General features: G+C 36.0%; 1 protein-coding gene across 1 annotated transcript in view; it reads left to right on the forward strand.

Moving 5' to 3' along the window:
• LRP1B (LDL receptor related protein 1B) overlaps positions 1 to 20848 on the forward strand; it is a 2002169-nt gene that overhangs the window by 1033416 nt on the left and 947905 nt on the right. The gene's annotated exons all lie outside the window — the stretch shown is intronic.

Raw genomic sequence — 20848 nt, forward strand, 5'->3', positions numbered from 1 at the left:
TTTTCTCGCCTCTTTCCATGACTAGGACTCCCGCCCTTTCCCAGCACCAGAAATCCACTTCTTCCCCATCTCTGCACTTTCTATCTTCCACTATGTGGCTTCTTCTCTCCCTCTCATTGTGCATTTTGTTCTGTCAGTCTTTGGTGATTTATTGGGTATTCAGAATGATTTGTTTTTTATTTAGCTTTATTCAAGGGGGGAAGCAAGCCTAAGGTCCTCTTACTACTTAATCATCTTAGATTCTCCTCTACCATTTATACTTTCTTTCATGTTATTGCATGTTATATTTGAGGTTAAGGTTTTTTTTTTTCAATAGGTGAGATCATAGTTTTCTTCAAATTTGTAAATATTTTAGGTCATTATTTATTTTTTATGCTTCCACTGTCCTGAAGGACACCAATTACCCATATTTTGAACCATGTGAAGTTATCCCTTAGCTCATTTTTTGTCTGTTTTCCCCTTTTTTGTGTTCTTTTTCTTATGCGTGTTTTATTTTTAATAAATTATATCATGTATTCAAATTTATTATTTTTTACTTCTGCCATGTCTAATCTTCCATCGATACCAACTAGAGTATTTTCCATCTGAAATAATATAATATTGAGCTCTAAAAGTTTGAATTGGGGCACCTGGGTAACACAGTCAGTTGAGTGTCTGACTCTTGGTTTAGGTTCCGATCTAATCTTGGAGTTGTGAGATCAAGTCCTGTGGTGGGTTCTGCTCAGCAGTGTCTTCAGATTTCTCTCTCTCTCTCTCTCCCTTTGCCCCTCCCACCCCCCCTCCCAGCACTCTGTCTCCCCCAAATAAATATTAAAAAATAAATAAATAAAAGTTTTATTTGTGTCTAAGGCTTTATTTATTTATTTATTTATTTGTCAGAGAGAGAGAGAGAGAGAGCGAGCACAGGCGGAGCAGCAGGCAAAGGAAGAAGTAGGCACTCAGTTGAGCAAGGAGCCTAATGCAAGACTCAATCTCACAAACCTAGGATCATGACCTAAGCAAAGGCAGACCCTTAACTGACTGAGCCACCCTGGCATCCCTGATTTGTGTCTTAAAGATATTTTTATGTCTCTTCTTAACTCCTCTCATTCTAATATTTGTGTTAGTTCTGGGTCACATTTGATTGAGAGATTATTTTTATTATGAGTCATGTTTTCCCGCCTACTAATTTTGATTGGATGCGAGGCATTGTGAATTTTACTTTGTTGTTTGCCAAATATTTTTGTGGTCCCATAAGATTTTTTGTTCTTTGTTCTGAAATACAGGTGACTACTTGAAAACAGTTTGATCCTTTTGGTTCTTACACTTATCATTGTTGGTTAAACCTGAAGAAAGTTTCATTTTCAGCTAATTATTCCCAACCATTGAGGCAAGATATTCTAAAGTACTCTATTGAAATGCTATGAATTATGAGTTTCCAGTCTGGCTAGTGAGAACAGATATTATTTATGACCCTCTATAAGCACATGCAATGTTCCATCTACTCTTTTTGGATGATTCTTTACCAAGTTTTGATTAATTCCTTCACATGTGTGTGTACTATGCTAAGGGCTCAAAGAAAACTCTGAAGATCTGTGGAGCTCTCTGTGTATCTCCCTCTTCTTTGGAACTCTACCTTACTCTTCCTAGACACAGTCTATCTCTTCAAGAAGTCTGCCAGGCTCTACCTTAGTTTTCCCTTCCTGCACTGTCACCTAGAAACAATTTAATGTCAGGAGCTGGGATAAAAATAGAGCTGTTGTCATTCGCTTCTCATTTCTGAGTGATCATTGTCTTTTATTACCTGATGTTCATTAAAAACAAACAAACAAACAAACAAACAAACACAGTTCTGTATATTTTGCCTAGTTTTTAATTTCTTTTTTTTTTGTTTCAAGAAAACAAATCTAGTTCTTGTTAGTTTACCTTGGCTAGAAGTGGAAGTATTATTCAAATTTTAAAAGACCTTATAACTTAGTTTATAACCCTCATCTCTAGCTATCAACAGAAGTATACACCCTATTTTCTTTCTTTTTTTTTTTAAATATTTATTTATTTATTTGACAGACAGAAATCACAAGGAGGCAGAGAGGCAGGCAGAGAGAGAGGAGGAAGCAGGCTCCCTGCCGAGCAGAGAGCCCGATGTGGGACTCGATCCCAGGACCCTGGGATCATGACCTGAGCCGAAGGCAGAGGCTTTAACCCACTGAGTCACCCAGGCGTCCCACACCCTATTTTCTGAGAAAACTTTTCAAATGTAGATGTTAGAAGGATTTAATTAAATTCTTCAACAATCTAAGAAACTTTCAGGTGGCCATTCTTTGTAGGATTAAAGCATATATATTTTTAATCTGGGCCCCAGATTGAAATTTTAGTCCAAATACAGAGTTTTGAACTTATTTCAGTGTTTGAAAATAGTGGTTTTAATTAATTAATTTAATTACTGGTTTTAATTAATTAATTTATAATTTGATTAATTAAATTAATTTCCATATGATTCTTTACATTAGATAATACATCTCTCTAAGAATTAGATATTTCAATAGTGTTGGGTTTCTCAATCTTATAACTATTGGCATTTTAAGCCAGATAATTCTTTGATTTGGGGATCCTGTGGATCATTGGATGTTTAATAGCAGCATCAGTATGATCTATGCCCTAGCTTCTATTAGAATACCTTTCTCATTCAGATTGTGACAAGCAAAATTCTTTCTATATGTTCCCAAATATCCTGGGGGAAGGAAAAGGAGACACAAAATTGCCTCTGATGGACAAGCATTGCTATAGTGTAACACACCTAATAGAATGCAAATATCAGTAACCCCAAAAACTATTCCTAAAAAGGCAGCCACAAATATAAAATGACTACAGTTACAAATAGACCAATAAGTATAAAGTATAAAAGAATAGTTACTTTACTATCACATAGAGGGCTAGAGAAAGTGGAAATACAATATACTAAAACTTAGATGCAACAAAAGCAGTTCTAATGGAAATTCATAGTAATTCATGCCTACATTAAAAAAATGTAAATCCACCTAACTTTACACACAAAAGAACTAAAATAAGAAAAAAAAAAAACTAAGCCTAGGAGAAGGAGTCAAGATGGCAGAAAAGTAGCAGGCTGAGACTACTTCAGCTAGCCGGAGATCAGCTAGATAGTTTATCTAAAGATTGCAAACACCTGAAAATCCATCGGCAGATCAAAGAGAAGAAGAACAGCAATTCTGGAAACAGAAAAACAACCACTTTCTGAAAGGTAGGACCGGTGGAGTAGTGAATCCAAAGCGACGGGAAGATAGACCCTGGGGGGAGGGGCTGTATCCCGGCAAGCGGCGGAGCAACGGCGCACAAAATCAGGACTTTTAAAAGTCTGTTCCGCTGAGGGACATCGCTCCAAAGGCTAAACCGGGGCGAAGCCCACGCGGGGTCAGCGTGGCCTCAGGTCCCGCAGGGTCACAGAAGGATCGGAGGTGTCTGAGTGTCGCAGAGCTTGCGGGTATTGGAACGGGGAAGCCGGCTACAGAGACAGAGCCCACAGTAAGCTCACAGCTCGGTGTTACCTTGAACCGGTCGCAGGCTCGGTGAGCTTGGAGCGCGGCCTGAGGTCAGGCAGACGGGAGTAACAGGGCGCAATTCTCTGAGGGCGCACTGAGGAGTGGGGCCCTGAGCTCTCGGCTCCTCCGGGGCGGAGACCAGGAGGCTGCCATTTGTATTCCCGTCCTCCAGAACTCTACTGAAAGCACTCAGGGAACAAAAGCTCCTGAAAGCAAACCAGAGCAGATTACTCACCCCGGCCCCTGCTAAGGGCAGTGCAATTCCGCCTGGGGCAAAGACACTTGAGAATCACTACAACAGGCCCCTCCCCCGGAAGATCAACAAGAAATCCAGCCAAGACCAAGTTCACCTACCAAGGAGTGCGGTTTCAATACCAAGGAGAGCAGCGGAATTGCAGAGGAGGAGAAAGCAAAGCACGGAACTCATGGCTTTTTCCCTGTGATTTTTTATAGTTTTCCAGTTAATTTAATATTTTTCTTTTTCATTTTTTGTTTTTTTTTTTCTCTCCTTCTGGTAATTTTTTTTAACTTTTACCTTTTTTCTTTTTTAAAGTTTTGTAACTAGTTTATCCAATATATATATTTTTTCCTTTTTTATATTTTTCTTATTTGTTTTCATTTTTTTAAATTCTTTTCTTTTCTTTTCTTTTTCTTTTTTCTTTTTTTTTCTTTCTTCCTTTTTGAACCTCTTTTTATCCCCTTTCTCCCCCCTCACAATTCGGGATCTCTTCTAATTTAGTTAAAGCATAATTTCCTGGGGCTGTTGTCACCCTTTTAGTATTTTACTTGCTCCTTCATATACTCTTATCTGGACAAAATGACAAGATGGAAAAATTCAACGCAAAAAAAAGAACAAGAGACAGTACCGAAGGCTAGGGACCTGATCAATACAGACATTGGTAATATGTCAGATCTAGAGTTCAGAATGACAATTCTCAAGGTTCTAGCCAGGCTCGAAAAAGGCATGGAAGATATTAGAGAACCCTCTCGAGAAATATAAAAGACCTTTCTGGAGAAATAAAAGAACTAAAATCTAACCAAGTTGAAATCAAAAAAGCTATTAATGAGGTGCAATCAAAAATGGAGGCTCTCATGCTAGGATAAATGAGGCAGAAGAATGAATTAGTGATATAGAAGACCAAATGACAGAGAATAAAGAAGCTGAGCGAAAGAGGGACAAACAGCTACTGGACCACGAGGGGAGAATTCGAGAGATAAGTGACACCATAAGACGGAACAACATTAGAATAATTGGGATTCCAGAAAAAGAAGAAAGAGATAGGGGAGCAGAAGGTATACTGGAGAGAATTATTGGGGAGAATTTCCCAAATATGGCAAAGGGAACGAGCATCAAAATTCAGGAGGTTCAGAGAACCCCCCTCAAAATCAATAAGAATAGGCCCACACCCCGTCACCTAATAGTAAAATTTACAAGTCTCAGTGACAAAGAGAAAATCCTGAAAGCAGCCTGGGAAAAGAAGTCTGTAACATACAATGGTAAAAATATTAGATTGGCAGCTGACTTATCCACAGAGACCTGTCAGGCCAGAAAGAGCTGGCATGATATTTTCAGAGCACTAAACGAGAAAAACATGCAGCCAAGAATACTATATCCAGCTAGGCTATCATTGAAAATAGAAGGAGAGATTAAAACCTTCCAGGACAAACAAAAACTGAAAGAATTTGTAAACACCAAACCAGCTCTACAGGAAATCATGAAAGGGGTCCTCTAAGCAAATAGAGAGCCTTCAAGTGGTAGATCAGAAAGGAACAGAGACCATATACAGTAAGAGTCACCTTACAGGCAATACAATGGCATTAATTCATATCTTTCAATAGTTACGCTGAATGCTAATGGGCTAAATGCCCCTGTCAAAAGACACAGGGTATCAGAATGGATAAAAAAACAAAACCCTTCTATATGTTGCCTCCAAGAATCTCATTTTAAGCCCGAAGACACCTCCAGATTTAAAGTGAGGGGGTAGAAAAGAATTTACCATGCTAATGGACATCAGAAAAAAGCAGGAGTGGCAATCCTTATATCAGATCAATTAGATTTTAAGCCAAAGACTATAATAAGAGATGAGGAAGGACACTATATCATACTCAAAGTGTCTGTCCAACAAGAAGATTTAACAATTTTAAATATCTATGCCCCCAACGTGGAAGCAGCCAAACATATAAACCAATTAATAACAAAATCACAGAGACACATCAACAATAATACAATAATAGTAGGGGACTTTAACACTCCCCTCACTGAAATGGACAGATCATCCAAGCAAAAGATCAGCAAGGAAATAAAGGCCTTAAACGACACACTGGACCAGATGGAAATCACAGATATATTCAGAACATTTCATCCCAAAGCAACAGAATACACATTCTTCTCTAGTGCACATGGAACATTCTCCAGAATAGATCACATTCTCAGTCCTAAATCAGGACTCAACCGGTATCAACAGATTGGGATCATTCCCTGCATATTTTCAGACCACAATGCTCTAAAGCTAGAACTCAACCACAAAAGGAAGTTAGAAAAGGACCCAAATACATGGGGACTAAACAGCATCCTTCTAAAGAATGAATGGGTCAACCGGGAAATTAAAGAAGAATTGAAAAATTCATGGAAACAAATGATAATGAAAATACAACGGTTCAAAATCTGTGGGACACAACAAAGGCAGTCCTGAGAGGAAAATATATAGCGGTACAAGCCTTTTCAAGAAACAAGAAAGGTCTCAGGTACACAACCTAACCCTACACCTAAAAGAGCTGGAAAAAGAACAAGAAAGAAACCCTAAGCCCAGCAGGAGAAGAGAAATCATAAAGATCAGAGCAGAAATCAATGAAATAGAAACCAAAAAAACAATAGAACAAATCAACGAAACTAGGAGCTGGTTCTTTGAAAGAATTAATAAAATTGATAAACCCCTGGCCCGACTTATCAAAAAAGAAAAGAGAAAGGATCCAAATAAATAAAATCATGAATGAAAGGGGAGAGATCACAACTAACACCAAAGAAATACAAACTAGTATAAGAACATACTATGAGCAACTCTACGCCAACAAATTTGACAATGTGGAAGAAATGGATGCATTCCTAGAAACATATAAACTACCACAACTGTACCAGGAAGAAATAGAAAGCCTGAACAGACCCATAACCAGTAAGGAGATTGAAACAGTCATTAAAAATCTCCAAACAAACAAAAGCTCAGGGCCAGATGGTTTATCAGGGGACTTCTACCAAACATTTAAAGAAGAACTAATTCCTATTCTCCACAAACTGTTCCAAAAAATAGAAATGGAAGGAAAACTTCCAAACTCATTTTATGAGGCCAGCATCACCTTGATCCCAAAACCAGACAAGGATCCCACCAAAGAAGAGAGCTATAGACCAATATCCTTGATGAATACAGTTGCGAAAATGCTCAACAAAATACTGGCCAATAGGATTCAACAGTACATTAAAAGGATTATTCACCACGACCAAGTGGGATTTACTCCAGGGCTGCAAGGTTGGTTCAACATCCGCAAATCAGTCAATGTGATACAACAGATCAATAAAAGAAAGAACAAGAACCATATGATGCTCTCAATAGATGCTGAAAAAGCATTTGACAAAGTACAGCATCCTTTCTGATCAAAACTCTTCAAAGTGTAGGGATAGAGGGCACATACCTCAATATCATCAAAGCCATCTATGAAAAACTCACCGCAAATATCATTCTCAATGGAGAAAAACTGAAAGCTTTTCCGCTAAGGTCAGGAACACGGCAGGGATGTCCATTATCACCACTGCTATTTAACATAGTACTAGAGGGCCTAGCCTCAGCAATCAGACAACAAAAGGAAATTAAAGGCATCCAGATCGGCAAAGAAGAAGTCAAATTATCACTCTTCGCAGATGATATGATACTATATGTAGAAAACCCAAAAGACTCCACTACAAAACTGCTAGAACTTATACAGGAATTCAGTAAAGTGTCAGGATATAAAATCAATGCACAGAAATCAGTTGCATTTCTCTACACCAACAACAAGAAAGAAGAAAGAGAAATTAAGGAGGCAATCCCATTTAAAATTGCACCCAAAACCATAAGATACCTAGGAATAAACCTAACCAAAGAGGCATAGAATCTATACTCAGAAAACTATAAAGTACTCATGAAAGAAATTGAGGAAGACACAAAGAAATGGAAAAATGTTCCATGTTCCTGGATTGGAAGAATAAATATTGTGAAAATGTCTATGCTACCTAAAGCAATCTACACATTTAATGCAATTCCTATCAAAGTACCATCCATCTTTTTCAAAGAAATGGAACAAATAATTCTAAAATTTATATGGAACCAGAAAAGACCTCGAATAGCCAAAGGGATATTGAAAAAGAAAGCCAACGTTGGTGGCATCACAATTCCGGACTTCAAGCTCTTTTACAAAGCTGTCATCATCAAGACAGCATGGTACTAGCACAAAAACAGACACATAGATCAATGGAACAGAATAGAGAGCCCAGAAATAGACCCTCAAATCTATGGTCAACTAATCTTCGAAAAAGCAGGAAAGAATGTCCAATGGAAAAAAGACAGCCTCTTCAATAAATGGTGCTGGGAAAATTGGACAGCCACATGCAGAAAAATGAAATTGGACCATTTCCTTACACCACACACAAAAATAGATTCAAAATGGATGAAGGACCTCAATGTGAGAAAGGAATCCATCAAAATCCTTGAGGAGCACACAGGCAGCAACCTCTTCGACCTCAGCCACAGCAACATCTTCCTGGGAACAACGCCAAAGGCAAGGGAAGCAAGGGAAAAAATGAACTATTGGGACTTCATCAAGATCAAAAGCTTTTGCACAGCAAAGGAAACAGTTAACAAAATCAAAAGACAACTGACAGAATGGGAGAAGATATTTGCAAACGACATATCAGATAAAGGCCAGTGTCCAGAATCTATAATGAACTTAGCAAACTCAATACCCAAAGAACAAATAATCCAATCAAGAAATGGGCAGAGGACATGAACAGACATTTCTGCAAAGAAGACATCCAGATGGCCAACAGACACATGAAAAAGTGCTCCATATCACTCGGCATCAGGGAAATACAAATCAAAACCACAATGAGATATCACCTCACACCAGTCAGAATGGCTAAAATCCACAAGTCAGGAAATGACAGATGCTGGCGAGGATGCGGAGAAAGGGGAACCCTCCTACACTGTTGGTGGGAATGCAAGCTGGTGCAGCCACTCTGGAAAAGAGCATGGAGGTTCCTCAAAATGTTGAAAATAGAACTGCCCTATGACCCAGCAATTGCACTATTGGGCATTTACCCTAAAGATACAAACGTAGTGATCCAAAGGGGCACGTGCACCTGAATGTTTATAGCAGCAATGTCCACAATAGCGAAACTATGGAAAGAACCTAGATGTCCATCAACAGATGAATGGATAAAGAAGATGTGGTATATATACACAATGGAATACTATGCAGCCATCAAAAGAAATAAAATCTTGCCATTTGCAACAACATGGATGGAACTAGAGCGTATCATGCTTAGCGAAATAAGTCAAGCGGAGAAAGACAACTATCATATGATCTCCCTGATATGAGGAAGTGGTGATGCAACATGGGGGCTTAAGTGGGTACGAGAAGAATAAATGAAAGAAGATGGGATTGGGAGGGAGACAAACCATAAGTGACTCTTAATCTCACAAAACAAACTGAGGGTTGCTGGGGGGAGGGGGTTTGGGAGAAGGGGGTGGGATTATGGACATTGGGGAGTGTATGTGCTTTGGTGAGTGCTGTGAAATGTGTAAACCTGGTGATTCACAGACCTGTACCCCTGGGGATAAAAATATATGTTTATAAAAAATAAAAAATTAAAAAAAATACTAAGCCTAAATTTAGTAGAAGATAGGAAATATCAGATTAATTAGAGCAGACACATGTAAAATTAAGATCAAAAAGACAATAAAATGATCAATGACACTAGAATGTAATTTTATTTTTTTAAGATAAACCATATAAACAAAACTTCAGCTAATGTTATGGGAGAGAAAAAGGGAGAAGGAGAGAAGATACAAATAAAATTAAATATGAAAGAGGAAACATTATAACTACTACCACAGAAATACAAAGAATCAGAAGAAACTATTATGAACAAGTATATGCCAAAAAAAACAAAACAAATGCAAGGAAATATAACCACGTGTGTATTAAGATAAAGGGCACTGGAAAAAGCAAGAAAAGATAAAGTACACTGGCTATAATTACTGCTAATCATTCAAAGTGACCAATATAAAATCCCAGCTTTTGCAGTGAAAGTAAATTCCTTGAGTTAACATTTAATGTTAACCAAGCAAAATAATTATATTACTAGGTAACTTTAGTCAGTAAAATAAAAGTTTTAAAAATCTACCCCCACTGGGGGAGAAAAAGGCATATATTTTTTTCTAACTAAAAACAAAACCACAACTTTTTATCATTGTTTATATTAGAATGAATACAGCCTATTATTTAAAAGTTGAATAAGCTTTTAATGCCATTTATGAAATTTTATATATGCTTTTTCACTGATGATTTCATGTAGACAAATAATATCTGTTTTGCTCACTGAATGTCCATTGCCTTTTCTTCTGACAACAACCATCAAGTTTTCTTTTTGATGAAAACATATCTCCACACAATATAGATCTGGGTGGAGATGACCTTAATCCTGTTTCCTCCTGAATTTACTTGGGTAACTCTAATCTAATTTAATCAGAATATTCTAATATCCTATATACAATGGTTTAGGAAAAAGTATGGTTCAATTAAGTCAATGTTTTTGAAGGCTCATTTGGAAAAAAAACATTATTAGCTTATGCTTTCATGTGCCAAGAATTCTTTCAAGAGGTTTGACTAGATTAAGTAATTATTCAAAAATCCTAGGTGGTAGAAACTGGTTTTCTTTCTTTCTTTCTTTCTCTTTCTTTCTTTCTTTCTTTCTTTCTTTCTTTCTTTCTTTCTTTCTATCTTTCTTAAGATTTTATTTATTTATTTGACAGAGGGAGAGATCACAAATAGGCAGAGAGAGAGAAAAGGAAGCAAGCTCCCCGCTGAGCAGAGAACCCGACGTGGGGCCCGATCCCAGGACCCTGAGATCACGAACTGAGCTGAAGGCAGAGGCTTTAACCCACTGAGCCACCCAGGTGCCCCGAAACTGGTTTTCTATAAGATGAAGAAGTTAAGGACATTTTGTGGGGGTACCTGGCTGGCTCAACTGGAAGAGTGAGCAACTGTTAGTCTCTGGATCTTGAGTTTGAGTCCCACATTGGGTGTAAAGATTACTAAAATAAAGAAAGAAACAAAAAAGAAGTTAAGGCACCTTATATATTTATGAAGCTAAACTCATAATAGGTCAGAGTGGGTCTGAATCTAGACAAATTGAGCTCACTACTGTGATAATACCTTAAAAACTATGTAATGCTTGACCAGTTGGGGGAAGATCACTCTCTTTTCTTTGGATATGGAAATCAGGGGAAAAGCATGAAACTGCAGGAGCCAAGATGTGAAATCTGAGAATGAAGTCAATACAGAGGAAACAGAAAAGAATAAAGCAGAGAAAAGGAGAGTGGACCCCAGGTTCTGCCCAATGGTATAATAACAGCTTCTGTACTTAGTGGTACAAGACCCCAGATCTAACTCTGGAATTTTAGTGAGTGAGCCAATACATTCTCAATCATTTTATTTCACATTATCCCATTTCACACTGGTGATTTAGCACTCGAAACAAGAGGTTTTGTTTTTGTTTTTAGTTTTTTTTTTTAATTTATTTATTTGACAGAGAGAGAGAGAGAGAGACAGTGAGAGAGGGAACACAAACAGGGGGAGTTGGAGAGGGAGAAGCAGGCTCCCCGCAGAGCAGGGAGCCCAACATGGGGCTCAATCCCAGGACACTGAGATCATGACCTAAGCCAAACACAGATGCTTAAGGACTGAACCACCCAGGTGCCTGAAACTAGAGTTTTGCTGAATATACCAAATAAAATTTTCCCTCAGTTTTGGAAGGCCTTGATTATTATTGGATTATTTCTTGTGAGTGCTCTTTTGCTCAATGGTTAAACATAAATTCCTCGTTTCCTTGTATTTATTCTGTTTCTTATACCACTGACAAATATTCCGCTATGAATATCAGAGACATCTTTTCAACTGTGTGGACATGACTGACCTCATTTTTTTTTTTTTTTAAATATCTGTAAGCTTGGTGTTCTGCTTTGCTTTTTTTTTTTTTTTTTTTTTTTAAATAATGGACTTTCCTTCTTCTGCCTACCTGACCAGCTGCAAATCTAAACACTTTATGAGACTTGAGAAGGCTTCATTTTCTCTACATAAATGATTACTCAGTAAAGAGCTCGAGAACAATCTTAATAAGTGGGTATACAAATAGAATGTAGTCCTTTTTTTAATTGGAAAACTTTAAAATACAGAATAAACTTAAGAACACCATTAAAATCACTTAGTCCAAAAGAAGGATTCGTTTCAATGACCTGGGCTTTTGTTATCAGTTACCAGATATAAAGTTGTATTTGAAAATTTAATGGTATTTAGATTGAGCCACTATTTGTCAGGACTTTTTAGTAGTACCCAATTAGGGTGTTCCATTATTTGTTTGTTTAGGTTAATATGCAAATAGTATTTGTATATATGCATTGTATCTGTGTGTGTATGTGTATATATGTGTATGTGTGTATAAATGTGTGTGTATACATGCTTGTGTTTTTTGAGAATTATCTTTACGTACTACATTTTATAAATTTGTAAAAATCCAGTTAATGCAAAGTAATTGTTAGATATGAAACAGTATTATAGCAGTATTTATCTAATAAGATATCCCTTTGGATATTTTCCAGGTACAGTAGTTGAAGGCTTAGGTTCAGGACTTGAAACTTGTGTTTAAATCCCCACATTGTTCCTTATTCATTATTGTTGCACAAAATATTTTTATGTGTACCATATATTTTTAAAAGTTGAAGGAGCAAGACATTTAGCTTTCCTTCCTCCTCCTCCTCCTCCTCCTTCTTCTTCTTCTTTACTTCAATAAATCTTTCAATATTAAGGCAGGCAGTTCCTGGAAGTCCTTACATCTTGCCTACAAGAAGCACAACTTCGAATCTTATCGAGTGATCAGAAATTCTGGTAAGTTGGTTGGCTATCGTAAGTCCAGGAAGTGCCATGTTCTCTGGACAGTATTCCAGGAATGATGACACATATGCAGCAGTTCTGAGAATCTCCAGAGATGTGTGCACTCTTCTCCCCTCTATAACTAACATATAACCTAATTTCCTAATGTTAAGTCTATCAGGCTGATGTGCCTTAGACCTTTTGCTTGAGTCTTTAAAACTGAATTTGACAAATATTTGAAATTTTAACAATGGGGAGGACATTTAATGACAGAGAAATAGACAGGGTTATCCAATAAGTCTCATTTCATATGGTTTTAAAGCTGGTCTAATTTAATATTCATAATAGATTATTTTTTAAAAACAATGAAAAAGTGCTAATTTTGTTAGCATCATTATTTAGACATTTTGTAGTGTCTCATAATTAAATATTCTCTGCTTTCAGCTGGAAGGAAAAAAGTAGCCATAGAACTGAATAGCAGGTATTAATGCAGTTTGCAATTTGTTTTAATTCATAGATTTATATGAAATTTTCCATAATTGTGCCACATATATCTTCTTTAATTTGTCTTTGATAGAAGTTCTCCTACTCTGAAATACTGAATTAAGTTTATGATTTAACCTATATACCTTCCCTTTATCTAACTGGCAGTTTGGGGGCATTAAGAAGTGAATTGGGGGAAATCAGAAGGGGGGGGGGGGGATGAACCATGAAAGACTGTGGACTCTGACAGACAAACTGAGGATTTTAGAGGGGAGGGTGATGGAGAGATGGGTGAGCCTGCTGGTGGGTATAAAGGAGGGCATGTATTGCATTGAGTACTGGGTGTGGTACATAAAGAATGAGTTTTGGAACCCTGAAAAAATAAATTAAAAAATTATAACAAAAAATTATATAGATGATTCTTTGGTGGATATCTGCAAACAAATACATTTTTCTTAACTAATTTACCATTAGATCAGGTATACTTTTGCTCATCATTTTATATCCTGTATCCCACTATGTGTATTGTGTGAAACATAGTAAAAACTTATTAAATTGCTTTGAATAAATGAATGATAGTAAGTAGATATTAAAATGGAAAGGAAAATAAAATTGAAAGTCTTTGCTTTTAAATAAATGAAGCTCTCTTTTAAAACTTTTTTAAAAAGATTTTATTTATTTATTTGAGAGAGAGAGAGCACATAAGTGGGCTGGAGGGGCTAAGGGAAAAGCAGACTCCCAACTGAGCAGGGGGCCTGACTTGGTCTCAATCCCAGGTTCTTGAGATTATGATCTGAGTTAAAGACAGATGCTTAACCAACTGAGCCACCTAGTTGCCCCTGAAGTTCTCTTTTAAAGATGAGGAAATTCAGGATAGAAAAGACTTTCTTTTATATAGATTCATTTCTACTTTGCTAAAGTGCATTAATATTATGCAATTTAAGAATCTGAGACGTTTATATTCAGGATGAAAGGAAACCGTAAAGTACTGTTCAAAATCAGCACAATCAAGATACGTCAAGTTCCTTAAGGCCATAAATTTTTACCTATAACATTTTTTATTCTACTTTCTAGTTCAACCTCTTTTAAACCCTCAGCAACACCCCTGCACACAGACAAACCGCATATTTGCCAAGTATCTAAACATATGCATGGAACTTTTAAATACAGTGTATGTGCTTTTATATTTTAAAACATTACCTAAGTGAATTTTTGTGAGGCTTTATAGTTCCATTTGATCTTAATTCTATTAGTAATAATTAATACAGTGCATTCTCCATTATCTGCACAATTTGTATACAGAAGTAATGAATTATACAAATCCTATTTCAGAAATCATTTTTATTTGTATGTGGGAAGTATGCATGATGTTTTTGGAGTAAATTTCCCTCCTTAATTATGTTTTGCTTAGGGTAATTAGTTTGCATTCCCTGAGCACACATCAATTGACAGTGGGTGGAAATACAGCCCAGAAGTAGTCTGGAAAATGCTTTAAAATATTGCAGCTGAGCAACATGTAGACACTCAATACTTGTGTATGACCTGGGAAAATTCCAAGGAGTCTAGTACTGTCTAGAGTATGATTCAATCTTGGTGATCAAATCATGTTCCTCAAAAATAACTGCATACATTTCTAATTTAACTCAGTTAATTTGCTCTCACCATGCCAGTTTTATAAAAGAGATCCATTAAACTAGATAGCTTAATGAAGGGAACTTAACAGCAAATGGACATTCAATTTATTGTTAATTCAATCTGGTGGTTCATGTCTCCATGTGTACTTAGATCATTACATTACTTAAAATTTATTTTAATTTCTCCCTATAATAGTATATCCTTTTTATTTGTTATTTCACTACTTTGAGTCATAGCTAAAACTCACCATTTCACAGGAATTATATGGAAAAATCATTCTTGGAGCGCTCTTGGTGCTAATTCATTATATTTTAGATACTAGAAGAAAACAAATTCTAAGGACAACTGCACTGTACAGATAAAATGCAGTTTTATTCTTTAGTGTTTCTATGTAGCAAATGTATCTCTGCTGTGTGCTAATAAGTACATATTTTCATTAATTTTCTAAAAGACTTAGTAGGATCATATTAATAAGAGCAATAAGAGGATTCTACTAAAATGTGTAATTCTTTATATATTACTTTTTTCCTACTAATTTATCCCTTCAAAGAGACTCTCTCTCTCTCTCTGCCTCCCTTCTCTCTCTCTCTTTTTCTCTCTCTTTCCTCTCTCTCAACTTTTTACATTAGGGGGTTATTTGAAAGCCAATCTTCACTTTCTTTAATTTGGAGTATCAAAACATATTGATTGTAGCTAGTGATAACATTTGTGTTTTAATGTTAAAATTTCTAATTTGAAATTAATACTCCTGAGATGCTGCAGGGACAATATACAACCTTGTATTTATGAAATGTGGTTTCTTTAACAATAGTTTACATGAATGCTAATAACCCATACAACAAAGACATAATAGTAAATGAAATGCAATAATATAGAATGTGAATACAAATTCAGGTACCAGGCCCATGATAGATTTATACTAATATTTCTTCTACTATTTTTTTTAAAGATTTTATTTATTTGTTTGACAGAGATTACAACTAGGCAGAAAAGCAGGCAGAGAGAAGGAGAAGCAGGCTCCCTGCTGAGCAGAGGGTCCGATGTGGGGTTTGATCCCAGGAACCTGATATCATGACCTGAGCGGAAGGCAAAGGCTTAACCCACTGAGCCACCCAGGCACCCCTCTTGGTTGTTTCCTATTGGTGTTATGATGACTCCTATTTTCCTAAAGGCATATAGCGATCTGTACTTCCTTCGTTCTATTTGCAATGTACTGTATACTTTATTTTACTTTGTTTAGGAAAAGAAAATGTTTTCCTCTTCAAGTTAATGAATTTGAGCTAGGCCTGGTAAATCCTCTATGGAACAGATAAGGCTCCAAAGAGAAGACTATGTTTAATCTGAGCTTGAAAGAACTATTATAAATTAATCAGGTCTTTTTAAAAAAATATTTTATTTATCTATTTATTTGAGAGAGAGAGAGAGAGAGAGAGAGAATGAATGGGATGGGGAGGAGCAAGATGGAAAGGGAAGGAGAAATAATCTCAAGAAGACTCCGTGCCAAGCCTGGTGCTGGACTCAGGGCTGGATGTCATGACGGTGAGATGACAACCTGAGCTAAAACCAAGAGTTGGATGCTTCAGCTACTGAGCCACCCAGGTACCCCTCAAAGACTTTGATTGAAAGCTATAGAATTATGTTTCATTTTCAAAGATGATTTTGATTGAACATGTAGAATGGTTTCTGGGTGGCTCAGTCATTAAGTGTCTGTCTTTAGCTCAGGTCATGATCTAAGGGTCCTGGAATCGAGTTGGGTATCAGGCTCCCTGCTCAGCGGAGAGCCGGCTTTTCCCCCTCCGACTCCCCCTGCTTGTGTTCTCTCTCTCTCTCTGTCAAATAAATAAATAAATCTTTAAAAAAGGGTTTCTAATAAAAACTTGAAGTAGGGAAACCTGGCTGTAATCTCTGGCTTCATTCCAACTGAGGCAGATGGGGGAAGCCAGTGTAGATGAGATGAGAAGATAGCTTGAACAGTATTAAGTCAGTAGAGCCAGCAGGACAAGAAGATTACTGTGGATTGGATGGACAGGGAAAGGGATAAGAGGTTGACTTTCTTGTTTCTTGTCTTGGTGATTCACTGGATTGTGGTATAATCACTGAAATAGGAAATAACAGTAAGAGATTTGAGTGTTTCTCTCTGGGGTGTGTGTGTGTATGTTTGTGTGTGTGTGTGTGTGTGTGTGTGTGTGTGTGTGTTTGGGAGGACATTATGCACTCCTTTATAAATTATTGAGCTTGAGGTATTAGAGACATCTAGATAAAATTGCCTAGTAGGCAGTTAGGAATATGGACTGGGTTTTAGAAAAGGTATCTGAATTTGAGGCTTTAAAAACAGTGAAACTGTGAGTAGTTAAAACCACTGGGTATTAGTAAAATTACCCATCTATTTTATAATGCAATGTACATATAAAAAGGGCATATTACATATCTGTTATGGTGCTAAGGCAGTGAATAATAAGTTATCAATGGCTTTGGAGTGAGCCTTTACACAGTAAGAAAAAAGTGTAATTGAGTATTTATGGTATATTTATTATGAACCAGAGTTCTGCCTGCTTTAAAAACATTGCTCCTTATAATCTTCAAAATAATGTTATGAGGTAGGTACTATGCTCATTTTACAGTAAAAGAAATAGGAAAATTGAATAGATGGAAAATTCACCTAATGTTACACATCTAGTGAGTCTCCAGATCTCATCGTCTTTTGAATGTTGTTTGAATCTTCTTGCTAGAATGTTTCCTTAACAGAGTTTTTGTACAGGAAGGAAAATTAAAACAGATGATACCAATATATCAAAAACCATAGAAATTGCTACTGTGGTTAAATACATTTAATTTGGAAATAACCTGAAAGAGATTCTGGAGAGAATAATTTGAAATGTGGATTATTTATCCCAAGAGCTTTTTGCATTTTTCCTGTGGCACCAGGGACCTTCATATATCACTTTACTCTGGGTAGACATTTTCAGGTTTGAAGTTGATATAAAATGATAACTGCAAAAACAGGTAACTTTAATCATAAAGGCATGCTGTTGAAATGGTTATTGGATCATATCAGGGTGCATTTTTTGCCTCATAGAATATGTGGAGTAATTTTGTTATTCAGCATAGAATCATGATTGATTAATTGATTGGAGGTCTTTAGTCCAGTTTTGTTTTTTTAATTAACAAAGTATAGTTGATATAAAATGCTATGTTAATTTCAGGTGTACAACATAGTGCTATACATCATTCAGTGCTCATCACCACCATACATTCATAGTGCTATACATCATTCAGTGCTCATCACCACCATACATTCATAGTGCTATACATCATTCAGTGCTCATCACTGCTTGCCACCATACAACACTATTACAATATTATTGACTATATTCCCCATGCTGTACTTTTCATCTCCATGACCTATTTTTCTTATAACTGGAAGTACCTCTTAATACCTTTCCCTCAACCCAGCTCCTCTCTGGCAACCACCAGTTTGTTCTCTATATTTGGGAGTCTGTTTGGCCTTTAGTTGTTTTGTTTACTTTATTTTATTTTTTTAGATTACACAAATGAGTGAAATTCCATGGTATCTGTCTTTCTCTGTCTGACATATTTTTGTATTAAATTTAGCGTTATATCCTTTAGGTCCACCCATGTTGTCACAGATGGCAAGATTTCATTCATTTTTATGACTGGTTAATATTAATATGTATGTATACACACATACACACGCACCTCACATCTTCTTTATTCATTCACCTATAGATAATACTTTGGTTGATTCCATATCTTGGCTATTGTAAATAATGCCGCAACAAACATAGGGTTGTATATATCTTTTTGAATTAGTGTTTTCACTTTTAGGTAAATACCCAGTAAAGCAATTACTAGATCATAGGGTACTTCTATTTTTAATTTTTTGAGGAATCTCCATACTGTTTTCCATAGTGGCTGCACCAATTTGCCTTTCTTCCAGCAGTGCACAGGTTTTCCTTTTCACCACATCCTCACCAAAACTTGTTATTTCTTCTCCTTTTGATTTTAGCTTATCTGATAGCTGTGAGGTGATATTTCATTATACTTTTGATTTGCTTTTCCCTGATGATTAGTGATATGGAACATTTTTGTTGTGTTGGCCGTCTGTATGTCTTCTTTGGAAAAATGTTTACTCAGGTCCTCTGCCCATTTTTCTTTAATGATTTATTTATTCATGTGTGAGAGAGAGAGATTGAGCAGATGGAGGGGCATAAGAAGAGGAAGAGAATCCCAAAAAGACTCCCTACTGAGCAAGGTGCCTGATACAAGGCTTGATCCCACAATGCTGACATCATGACCTAAATCATATCAAGAATTGGATGCTTAATCAACTGAGCCAGTTGGGGTACCCACTTGGGATCCCTGACCATTTTTAATCAGTTTATTATTATTTTGGGGGGTCTGTTGGCTTGTATAAGTCCTTTATATATTTGGGATATTAATGTATGGATATTGTATTGGATATATTATTTGCAAATATATTCCCCCATTAAGTGGATTGCCTTTTTATTTTGTTGCTGGTTTCCTTTGCTGTGCCAAAGGTTTTTATTTTGATATTGTCCCAATAGTTTATTTTAGTTTTTGTTCCCTTTGCCTGAAAAGACAAATCCATAAATATATTGCTAAGGCTAATATCCAAAAGATTACTGCCTGGTTTGTTTTTGTTTTGCCTTGTTTTTTAGGACTTTTGTGGTTTCAGGTTTCTTATTTAGGTCTCTTAATCCCTTTTGAGGTTTTTTTTTTTTTAATGTAAAAAGTGGTACAGTTTAATTCTTTCAGGTATAGTTGTGCAGTTTTCTCAACAACATTTATTGATAAAAACCAGTCTTTTTCTTATTGGATATTCTTGCCTCCTTTACTGAAGATTGATAGACCATATAAGCATGAATTTATTTCTAGGCTCTCTGTCCTGCTGTCATCAGTACCATGCTATTTTGATTACTATAGCATTGTAATGTATCTTGAAATCTGGGACTGTGATACCTCCAATTTTGTTCTTTCTCAAGATTGCTTTGGCTATTTGAGGTCCTTTGTGGTTTCCTACAATTCTGATGATTATTTGTTACAGGTCTGTGAAAAATACTATTAGGAATTGCATTGAATCTATAGATTTCTTTATGTAGCATGAACATTTTAACATTGTTAATTCTTTCAGTCCGTGAACATGCTACCTCTTTCCATTTGTTTGTATCATCTTCAGTTTCTTTGATCAACATCTTATAGTTTTCAGAGCACAAGTCTTTCACCTCTTTGGTTAATTTTGTTTCTAGGTATTTTATTAATTGTGATGCAACTGCAAATGCATAATTTCCCAGATGTGGGAATAGTGAGATAAAATTTATTCACTTTTTAAATTTAATATACATTTCCAAATAGTTCTCTATAGAGGTTGGAACAATTAACACTTTAAAAACATTGCATGGGAGGGCTTGTTTACCTATACTCATGTCAGATCTCTGTGTAAATAACTGTGATCTTTATTAATCTGCTAAGTGTAAATAGTATTAAATATAATTTTTATTTACATTCTGCTCATGATTAAAAAAAGTAGACAACCTTTCATAAGCTTAACAATCACTGGCATTTGCCCATTTTCTACTGTTGTGTTTGTTAATTTGTTCTATTAAAGTGTTAAATAAATGGATATATGTTACATGAGTCATAAATATTTCTCAGGCATTTGGCCATTAATTGTGATTTTTTTTCCTTCTTAATTTGTTTTTTAAGTTCTTGAATTTATTTAAAAAATGGCATTTCTAGTTAGTTTCAAAATAAAAACAAAGCCTCTTGATGACAATGTTATTATTTTTAAAATTATTCCATCTTTTTCTAGTACTTTAATGGATCATTTTGTATGATTAAATTCTGCATCCATTTCCTTTAATCACTATAGCTTTAAAATAAATATTAAAAACTATTAGGTCTAGTGCATAATAATTCTGTCCTCTTTTCCCAAAATGTTTATGGAATATCTGTGTTGATTACAGCTTGTTTATTTA

This window comes from Mustela nigripes, chromosome 3 (assembly GCF_022355385.1).
Source record: "Mustela nigripes isolate SB6536 chromosome 3, MUSNIG.SB6536, whole genome shotgun sequence".
Taxonomy (NCBI): domain Eukaryota; kingdom Metazoa; phylum Chordata; class Mammalia; order Carnivora; family Mustelidae; genus Mustela; species Mustela nigripes.